The sequence below is a fragment of the Engraulis encrasicolus genome, chromosome 21, assembly GCF_034702125.1.
Source record: "Engraulis encrasicolus isolate BLACKSEA-1 chromosome 21, IST_EnEncr_1.0, whole genome shotgun sequence".
In the NCBI taxonomy this organism is placed as follows: domain Eukaryota; kingdom Metazoa; phylum Chordata; class Actinopteri; order Clupeiformes; family Engraulidae; genus Engraulis; species Engraulis encrasicolus.
In genome coordinates, this window is record NC_085877.1 from 30,972,894 (window position 1) to 30,982,893 (window position 10,000).

The following is a 10,000-nucleotide window of genomic DNA, read 5'->3' on the forward strand; positions in this document are numbered from 1 at the left end:
ACTGTTACGCCAGGAGAAAGCGGCTTCCATTCCGGCCCAAGGTCGTTTCCGCTCCTCCCTAATCTCTCTCTCCTCACTCACTTCCTGTCATACTCAAATTGAATACAGGCTTAAAAACCCAAAAAAATGATTAAAATAAATTAAAATAAATATGTAAATGCCATTAAGTACATACAGGAAGTGCAAGGCCCAGGGCCAGTAGACAGAGCAGCAGCAGGGCAGCCCTCATCGTCCAATCAGATCAAAGATACACACTCCCTGTGGTTGCCGTACTGTCAAATGCAAATGGAAAGTCTGTGAGGTCAAGATCAATATAATCATAGTACAAATTGTGAGTAACCCCAAGTCATATGAACCTTTGGTAAGTTTTTTTAATGGGTGCACTGGTGACATAGGTGTGAACAAGAAGAGAAATATTTTTTTTTAAATTGTGAAACCCAGAACTGTTCTTTCTGTTCTAACACTAACCCAAATCTCTTTGCAAAAGAACTGCCTCAGTGAGGATACCTCAGCAGTTTTGATATCTTCTACCTGCTCTGATATCCTCTAACAAATCATAATTATTTTTAATTATGTATTAATGTACATAACACATGTAGGTTCCTGCCCAGGGAGCACAGATTTAAATTAACTTTATAGCTAACTTTGGTACTGGAACGATCCTGTGCATGGCCCCTGTCAAATAATCCAATAAACTAAACTAAATAAAACATTTCATGAGCACGCAAATGTTTAGAAAACCAACTGATTAAACCCTTTTTTTGAAATTGAACTTGATTGTACCTTAACATATCTTTGAATGCACGTAATAGCAGATGGACTAAAAATTCTACTAAATTCTACTAAAAAGATCTTCCTTGCCTTGCCTTGCCTTACCACACATTTGTTTCAGTCAATTAGTAAAGCTGATCAGGCATATCTTCAAGTAATTTGTAAAATCACCAGTGGAATCAGCACAGATAAATAATTTAAGGGACTTGCAAGTTGTTTTGTCCAATGTCTACAGGGATTTCATAATGGGGCCAATTAGAATCTTCATATTGCCTTTACATACCATCGGAAATGATTGAAAGATTAGCCATACCTTTACTGTTAAGAAGAAATCCAAAACGCCGGAAAAACTGGTTATTATTCCGGTGTTAGTTTCACTTTTAGTCAAAATGTCTTTTTTGGACGTGCACATACATTTTCTGATCCCACTTTGATCCTTGACTAGTCTTATTTAAACGTCACTGTCATTTCTTTCGACCAATCAGAAAACACAGTTCTTAGTTCTATTCCATGTCTAAGCCCCTCCCCCCTGTGGTCTGTGTGGTTGCCAGGTGGTGAGACTTGGAGCTTTGGCTATGAAAAATAAAAATAAAAGTCTGTTTATTTCTGTCACTGAGGCCACTGTTGGTGTGATGCAATGAGTGGGCTTTTATTGCAAAGTCTTTTATTGCCTTAATAAAAAGTGTGTGTGTGTGTGTGTGTGTGTGTGTGTGTGTGTGTGTGTGTGTGTGTGTGTGTGTGTGTGTGTGTGTGTGTGTGTGTGTGTGTGTGTGTGTGTGTGTGTGTGTGTATGTGTGTGTGTGAGGTGAGAGAGAGAGAGAGAGAGAGAGAGAGTCTGTTTTAGAAGAGGGAGCAAAAGTATTGTCTTTGTGTGAGAGTGGGACATTTATTGTAGATGACTTGTGCGACCATTTGAAGAACCAGAACGTTTTTTTTTTTTATTACATTTGATAAAGCAGTGTACTGTTTCAGAAGTGCTGACTTGTACATAATTATGTTAGTTGTGACTTCACAGCAAATCACCCATTTCACTTAGCTAACGTCTTCTCTGTGCTGTGTGTGTAAAATATTTCTTCTAATTGACTGAATATTACAAGAGAAGGCAAGTGACGTAAACATAAACACAGTTACCCATAAATACTTTAAACAGTCAACACAGTGGATTCACAATGTCCTGTGAGGATGTGGAGGATGCCTGGATACATACAATTCAGTGCCACATATTTTTCAATGGATTGTGTGTGCGTATGTGTGTGAGATCTGACTTTGGTTAAGCGTGCGCTGGATGGTTAATATATCTGCAATAATGTAAGTAATGTCTGTGTTTTTTCTATATGTATGTATTGTGCATAGGCCTACTGGACGCCTTATTTTCCCCTCGGGATTAATAAATGATGCTCTACTCTACTCTACTCTACTCTACTCTACTCTACTCTACTCTACTCTATTCCAAATGACACTGTTTTACCTGTCCAATCCAACCAGGTGATCACTCAACCAGCCAATCACCTGGTTGAATTGACAGGTAAAACAAGGTCATTTGGAACATGTGGCACTAGATTATAACTAATGAATCCATTTTGCCCATCACTACTGGAGGATATTACTATTCAAGCATAGTGTAAAGTAGCTGCCGACCCCTGCCTGAAATCCTAACGCTAGTGTGTGCAAAAACGTGTTAGTTGGCGTGTAAGATGCTAATGTTTGGTTGGAGTGTCAGGAGCGCCGCTTACCTGCGTTCCCAGGACCAACCCAAGCAGCGTCCTCCATGGACGGCGAGCTCAGGCCAGAGCTCCCTCCAAGCTTGCTCTCCGACAGAGTTAGTTCAACGATGTGGGGAAAACCCCACGTAGAGTATAAAATCCCAAAAGGTTCAGTACATCAAAACCCGTCCACGCCAAGTCATAGTCCAAGCATGCAAGTAGACAATCCGTGAACGCAGGCTAACTCCAACACTGGCCCAACTGGCTCCAGCGTGCGAGTAGCAGGTGCCTGCTCCGCTCACCTGTTCACCTGGTCTGTGCCCCAAGTGATTCTCTCTGCCTCTGACCCCTGACCCTTTATGTAGGCCCAAGGACCCACAAGTCAGGCGGCGCCCCCGTGTGGTGTGACCGTGTTAGTGTTGTGTCTATTCCCAATGCATGCACCTAACCTTCTCTCATTACAATAGCCTACTTGATATTCAAGAAATTCTACCAAATTAAATACATAAAGGTCACAGTAAAAACTAGATCGCATTCTCACAGAAAATGCTGGAAGCGGGCTTGCCTTTTGGGGCAGAGATGAGCAGTTTTATTTTTTATATCTCTATCCCTAAATTAAAAACAAACAACTATTGAGAAATCAAAGCTAAAAGAAATGTTGGAAAAATCCATCCACCCAGTCAGAAGTTATGGGCCAAACAATTCAGCCAAAGAAAGTAGATCTAACAAGAAGCGTCATTTTGTTTCTTTTCCGGTATCCACTTTATGTCGGGTGAACGCCCCTTTAGGAGACCTTCGGTTAGGAGACCTTCGGAGTCCTGAGGTTGAGAATCAATGAAGTCCCCTTAGCGCTGTAGATGGCGGTAGCGCCCGTCGTGTGCAAATACCACGAAAAGAGAAGAAGAAGGAGGGACAACGCCCCCTTAGGAGACCCTATTTTGAGCACTCGCTTTTGCATTGAGTGGGCGTGTTTCGAGTCCTCTTTATTAAATATCCAACCTCTTTGATTCAGCCATCTTGGATTCAGCCAGTTTGAAAGTGTTGTAGCTCCGCGTTTTGGGGATATACTTAATGACATACATGGTATTTTAAAGGTGGGATAGGAGATGTTTTTCTGGCACATATTTTGCCATATCATCTGAAAACCTCATGACGCCATAGCACCCACTGAAATAGAGTGTTTGGAAAAAAAACGAAATCTTTTGGTCCTGTGTAGTGGGCGTAGTCAGAAGAAAACGGCAACCAATAGAAGTAATACTCATCATCACTTCTATTGGTTTCTGACACGTCCATCAACCGCCAGCACTCACCCCTCCTCCCTGCGCGTTCACCGACTCGTGAACTTGACCGACCCCGCCCCCATCATTCATGCACACGCGACAAGGCTTATCATCACTCGGCTAGTAGCAAGGTAACGAGAGTTAGCAGCAGGCTGGGCTACTTGGAAACTTTGGTGGCTTTTGCAGAGCTACAGGAAGAACTTTGAGCACTTTGTTTTTAATGAAGAAGCATGTGGATGGAAAATGCAGTGAGTGTAACACCCTGGAAACCCCTGAGCATGTCATAGAGGAATGTGCGAAATATCAATGGGCCAGACTGGAGCTGAGCAGAAGCCTTGAGGGAGACAAGCATAAAGTACCTCTAAAGCTGAATGAAATTCTACAAAGGCAAACTGGAGAGCCATGCTTTCAGCACTTGTTTCATTTCCTAAGGGAAACAGGTCTCCTATGGAGAATATAGTCTAACTTGTTTTGTTTTTGAGTTGTTGAGTTGTTGTGTTGTTTTTTTTTGTTTGTTTGTTTTTCTTTTCCTTTTCCTTTTCTTTTCTTTTCCTTGTCTTTTTTCTTTCCTTTTCTTTTGTCTCTTTCCTTTGATAGAGTAGTTTAGCATTCCAGACCCACACTCCATTTCAGAAGGTGGCGGTAATGCACACCAATCAGTTGCTTGCCAACCGCCAATAAACAGCATTAAGAAGAAGAAGAAGAAGAAGAACTTTGGCTTTTGGAACACTAGATATTAGACTAACCATGTCAGGATAACATACTCCCTTGGATTATCATCGGACTCGCAAGACCAGACTCCAACACGGGCTGAAAATTTGAAATGGGACCTGACACTCTTGGACACAGATGTCGGCTACGGCAGCGGCTTCAAATACGCTTTGGTGACCATATTTCTAATCGAGAGGTGAGATAATATATTTGTCTGTATAATATTTTGTGAATTGGTTTAGGACACAGTGGTGTCTTTTTTTAAGCAAGTATCCATTGAGAGGGGTCAGAGGATTAGCTCAAGCTCCAACATATCTAGCTGCTACCTTGCTTAACATAGCTGCTACCTCAATCGCTTTATTTTTTGTGTTTTCCCCCCCTGTGGCATTTATTCTGTGCACATGAACACGTTTTCAGAATTGCTATGTGTAACTCAGACGGTTACTCTTGTGTGTTTTGCTGCTAGTTGTGCGAACGAGCCAGACAAACCAGCTGGGAGGAGGACGGAAGCACCCCTTCGAATTCTCCATCCGCGTTCAGTTGCTAAATACGGATCCACCCCGTAGTAAGTAACCTACCATGTTTACGCACACATTACTTTGACCAGCAAAGCCCATGTCTTTCTAGTGGTTTACAAAAATATATCGTTTGCATGTTTTGCTTTGGTACGTCTCTGTTGTATGACTCTGGTAATAGTAGAAGCACAAGCGCAACCTGTTCGCCGCTCCAGCATTGCAAAATAGATTGCCTTGGGTTTTCAAATGTTTACATGATTGTGGGTGTAATGTTGTTAACTCGCTGATGTCGTATTTGAGAAGACGGTAGTTTTGCATTTGATAAATACCACCTAATGACCATGACGGCTACACGGCAGATCTTTATTGTGATGGCTACACTGAATGATCACATGGAGATGCCGGTACATTATTTGTTTTACCCTGGTTATATTGAAATGTTCTGCTTTGTCCATTCCAAGGTGTGGTGTTTTCCATAGCTGTTCCTTGCTCCTGTTTCACAACATATCAAGGCTGCCAAGTAAATGAAGAATGAATCACCGCACACTGGTAGTTTATTTTATTCATGTTTGTGGGTGTAATTTCGTCCAGTTGCAGATACTACTATCCTTTTTGGAATGATCTGCCTTTGAAAAACAATGGTTCTATCTGACAAAAGTGAACAGATCCTGTAGTTGTAATTGATACACTAAATCAGTGTTTCTCAACCTTTTTTTAGGCGCGGCACCCTTTCAATTCATGGAAAATTTCAAGGCACCCCAAACCAAGTAGCCATATAGCATCACATCCGATACCACACAAGCTTAGAATGTAACACATTTGGAGACACAACCTAGTAGCACGACCTACGTTCAAAGTTGCAGCTGGGGTGACCAATATTTACTTTATTGTGGGTAAATGGCAGATCAAAGATTCCACTGACTAACATTAACTTATCAATTTTGACAAATATGTTTTATGTTATATAATTTATTTATCAGCCACGTTTCCGCGGCACCCCTGAGGGGGCCCTACGGCACCCCAGGGTGCCCCGGCACCCCTGTTGAGAAACACTGCACTAAATTATGATATTCCTATGTGTGCGCGCGCACGCACCAAGTTTTCAATTCAACACACTGGGACACTTTTCAGTCTTTGAGGTTGCTGGAATCAACACAGACTACCTCCATGCACCTTATCAGAACACTTTGCATGTTTTTGTATACTTGTCCCCTTTGTGTATTGCTGCTAATCTTTCTCTTTCTAGGTTCTGTTGGTTGCATGCAGATTGTGCCAGATGATTTATCTGTCTATGGTCTAAGCATGGGCTCTGTGCTAATATGCAATTTGTGCTCTTTTTTTCCCTCAGGTCAACAGCCGACAGGGTCCTTCCACAACCACATACTTATGCCAGTAAAAGCCACAGCTTTTCTCCTCCAATCCAAGAAGCCTGGACTGCAGTCACCATCTCAACACACCAACCAAGAGAAAGGCGGATGGCTCAATTCAGTATGTAGTTCTGCAAATATTCTCAAAGGTCTTCACAGCCCCCCATGGTGCAGAATGCATTTATTTGTGTAAGGTCAAAACAATGCTGATTACAGAACATAACTAGGGCCATGAATGAAATTTGAGGTAGCAGCCAGCCATCACGTGATGGTGAGAGGTGGTCCTAAGATCGGAGAGAAGCAGGTTGAAATCCCATCCTTACCTCTCCCTACCTACACCTCCATCCACAGCTGAAGTGCACTTGAGCAAGGCACACAAGTCCACTTAGGTCCTGGGACTGTAGCCAACACCCTGTAAAACCCTGCTGTGTAATTTGATGTAATGAAGCCCTAATATAGTCTAACACATTGCTTGTTACAGATATGGAAAATTGCACAATAAAAGTTCCAGGACATGAAGGCTGCATACTGTGAACGTCAACCTTCATGGCACCGTCCTGCGCAGAAGACTTTCTACCCTAAGAGGGATGGCTGACCGCAGACACTCACACTTATCTGGTGAGCCCAGATAAAGGAGTTATTTTTGGTGTCCCTGCCCCAACAACCCAGGTTACTTACATTTAAAATGTCACTGGAGCTACTGTCAGATATGTGATTTCTAATTCTGTTTATCTTTTTACAGCACAGACGCCTCCAACCTCAAACTAGGCCCTTCACAGTTGCTGCACTTACCCACCTTCCCAGAGTTTTTGTGTGGTAATGACAACTGTAAATATAGTATAAAGTAATGTATCTAGTGTCATGTGTAATACATTGTTTAAATTGTCCATACATTTCAATGACAGTAAATATTGGTGGACACAATTTGACTGTGTGGCTTTTTTTAATTAATTCTCTGACTGAAAATGCATGGTTACATAATTTATATATTCCACAAGACCACAATCAGAAGAACATTTGACAGGTTGCATTTATTTTCTATGTATGAAAAAAACAATGGTAACAAGACAAACGTGGTTCCAAACCAAAAAGGTGAGATGTACAGATGAATGCTCCTACAGATAATGAAAAATAATAAAAGTCTGCACACTGCCGGTTTGTGTGTTTTATACCGTACTCTGTATAAACCTTTTTATATTGCTCTAGTGGAGCAGGGTAACCCTGGCTAATCCTGGGTATTGTACTGTGTATTACAACGTCAGCCCTGTTCAAGTGCCCCATACTGTCTGTAGGCTGCATGCCTGAAGAGACCGTTTCTCTCACCTGGTCCTACATCAGCCCAAAGTCTTATCAAAACTGAGAACACCACAGCATTTCCTTTCAATGTTCATGGGCATCTCCTTACAGATTGCGCAGAGGCGCCAGGTTGGTTGTGCTACTGGGCTGTGACTGAGGACCAGATGTCATGTGCCAGGTCGAACATCAAACTGGGGTCACGGGTCAGGGCACGCTGCAGTAACCGATGGGACTGCTTCAAATTCAATGATTGAATCAAGGCCTGCAAAGCAATAAATACATTTTATGTAGTGCATTTTCTATTTGATGATGGGGACTAAATAACTCTATTGACAATAAGACCAATATGGACATAAGCAATATTGTGTATATAAATAAAGATGTGCCAATTATATGCATACAACGTTTTCAGTCAATTTCTTACAAACTGGTGTTGTGCCAGGGGTTACACAGATGTATGAAGTAGATGGGCTTTTATGGATGTACTTGAACTACCACTGGTGTTGTGTACCTACAACCATGTAATATCACACTACTACTCATAGGAGTAGAATATTGTAATGGTTATCACAACAGGTGTACTCGTGTAGCCTACTCGTGTTGCGATATAGAGTACATCCGTTGTGATAACATCCATTACAATACTTACACATCTGGAGGAATACAGCAGGACAATGTTATTGAGGGATGAATGTACATCCTTACAGTTAGCAGGGCGTCAATTCTGTTGGAGTCTCCCTATACCCCCGACCTCTGCTGCGTCTATCTTCCTCCTCCTCCATCTCTGGCCATCGGTCCTACTGGGCTGTTAGGTCGTTATGATTGTGATGGGCCAGGAAATCAGAGAGCTGGAGCTCTCGTGGTCGTGGAAGGTCTAAAGCATATGAAAATATTCGTCAGCCAAAACAATTTCATTAGCGTTGATCAGTTCGGTTGTTTTTCTTTACTCCCTCTGTCCCTGTGTCTGCGCGTGCGACAACCCAAGTGAAATCTGAAGTCATAGCCTAAAACACTACGGATTGTGGTGTCGGGTATATATAAATACACTAGTAAAATGTATACTGCGGTACACATCTGTCAAAATAAATCCATGTGTCAGTAGGCCTACTGTAGCTACTGGCTAGAACTACTGTCTAGGGATGACAGTATAGCATCTGTCATCAGTGTTAGGAAGTTAGAATGAGATATCTAAGTAACACGTATCAAGTCAAGTTCAATAACTAATCTAGTATACATCTACTGTCATCAATATTTCTTGAAATGGCAACCATGACGGCCTGTGCGTTTATTGTGATGTTGAACATTCTTACCGTAGCCGGAGACAGTGCCATGGCTGGAAGTTAGCTTGGCTAGTCGCTTTGTCGTGGCTTCTAGCCCGCCCCCCCCCGCCTCGTGAGCTCTCGTGGGTTCCCGGGATAATCCGAACACTTGACAGACTGCATGCGCGTTCATGTGTTTTGAAGGCGTGGCTTTGAGGGGAGGGCTGAAGGGAGAGGCGGGCTGTGTATTTTCAAAAATATAGCTCACAGGAACCGTTTTTCAAAGATCTCCAACCCTACCTTTAAGTTGGCTAAGGAACACTGCATATGATATAATTTTGAAAATCAACATGGGTCCGAGTGGGATTCGAACTCACAACCTCCATATCTCTAATCCAGCACCTTTGCCATTGATACTAAATTACATACATGGTATTTTAAGTTGGCTAAGGAACACTGCATATGATATAATTTTGAAAATCAACATGGGTCCAAGTGGGATTCGAACTCACAACCAACACCATGTCTCTAATCCAGCACCATTACCATTGAGCTAAGCAGCTGGCTGCCATAAACATTCCAGCAAGACAAAATCAGATTGCATTGAAGAGCTGAACAATAGACTCCTAGATCTGTAGTTGCAGGTGCTTGTTAAGAAGAATGTTGAGAGAAAGTGACAGTTGAGATGGAACCCTATATTGGCTGCACCTATTCTGATTGACTGTATGGCAGTTAGTATGGTGCTCTAAGGCAGAGGGCAACATGGAATTCGAACTCCCAACCTCCATATCTCTAATCCAGCACCTTCACCATTGGGCCAAGCAGCTGCCTGCCAAAAGCATTCCAGCAAGACAATATCAGATTGCATTGAAGAGCTGAACAATAGACTTCTAGAACTGTAGTGCAGCTGCTCGTTAAGAATAGAATGTTGAGAGAAAGTGACAGTTGAGATGGAACCCTATATTGGCTGCACCTGTTCTGATTGACTGTATGTTTCTAGGTCTTAATCTTATCGTTGTAAAAAAAAAACTAAAAAGAATTGGCACATGTCCTACATACATAATTGTGATCTTTCTAACAGTCTTTGAATGAAGTTTA

The 10,000-nt window shown here is 42.1% G+C and overlaps 1 long non-coding RNA gene across 3 annotated transcripts; it reads left to right on the forward strand.

Annotated features, from left to right (window-relative positions):
• Window positions 1-4,466: 4,466 nt before the first annotated feature.
• On the forward strand, window positions 4,467-7,866 carry LOC134437823 (uncharacterized). 3 transcript variants are annotated; one of them, XR_010032488.1, is made up of 5 exons: window positions 4,467-5,030; window positions 5,442-5,529; window positions 6,329-6,468; window positions 6,829-6,965; window positions 7,090-7,866. It is a non-coding gene; the product is annotated as an uncharacterized LOC134437823 (long non-coding RNA). The 3 variants fall into 3 exon arrangements; XR_010032489.1 differs by having other exon boundaries at window positions 4,467-4,661; window positions 4,932-5,030; window positions 5,442-6,468; XR_010032487.1 differs by having other exon boundaries at window positions 5,442-6,468.
• Window positions 7,867-10,000: the final 2,134 nt, after the last annotated feature.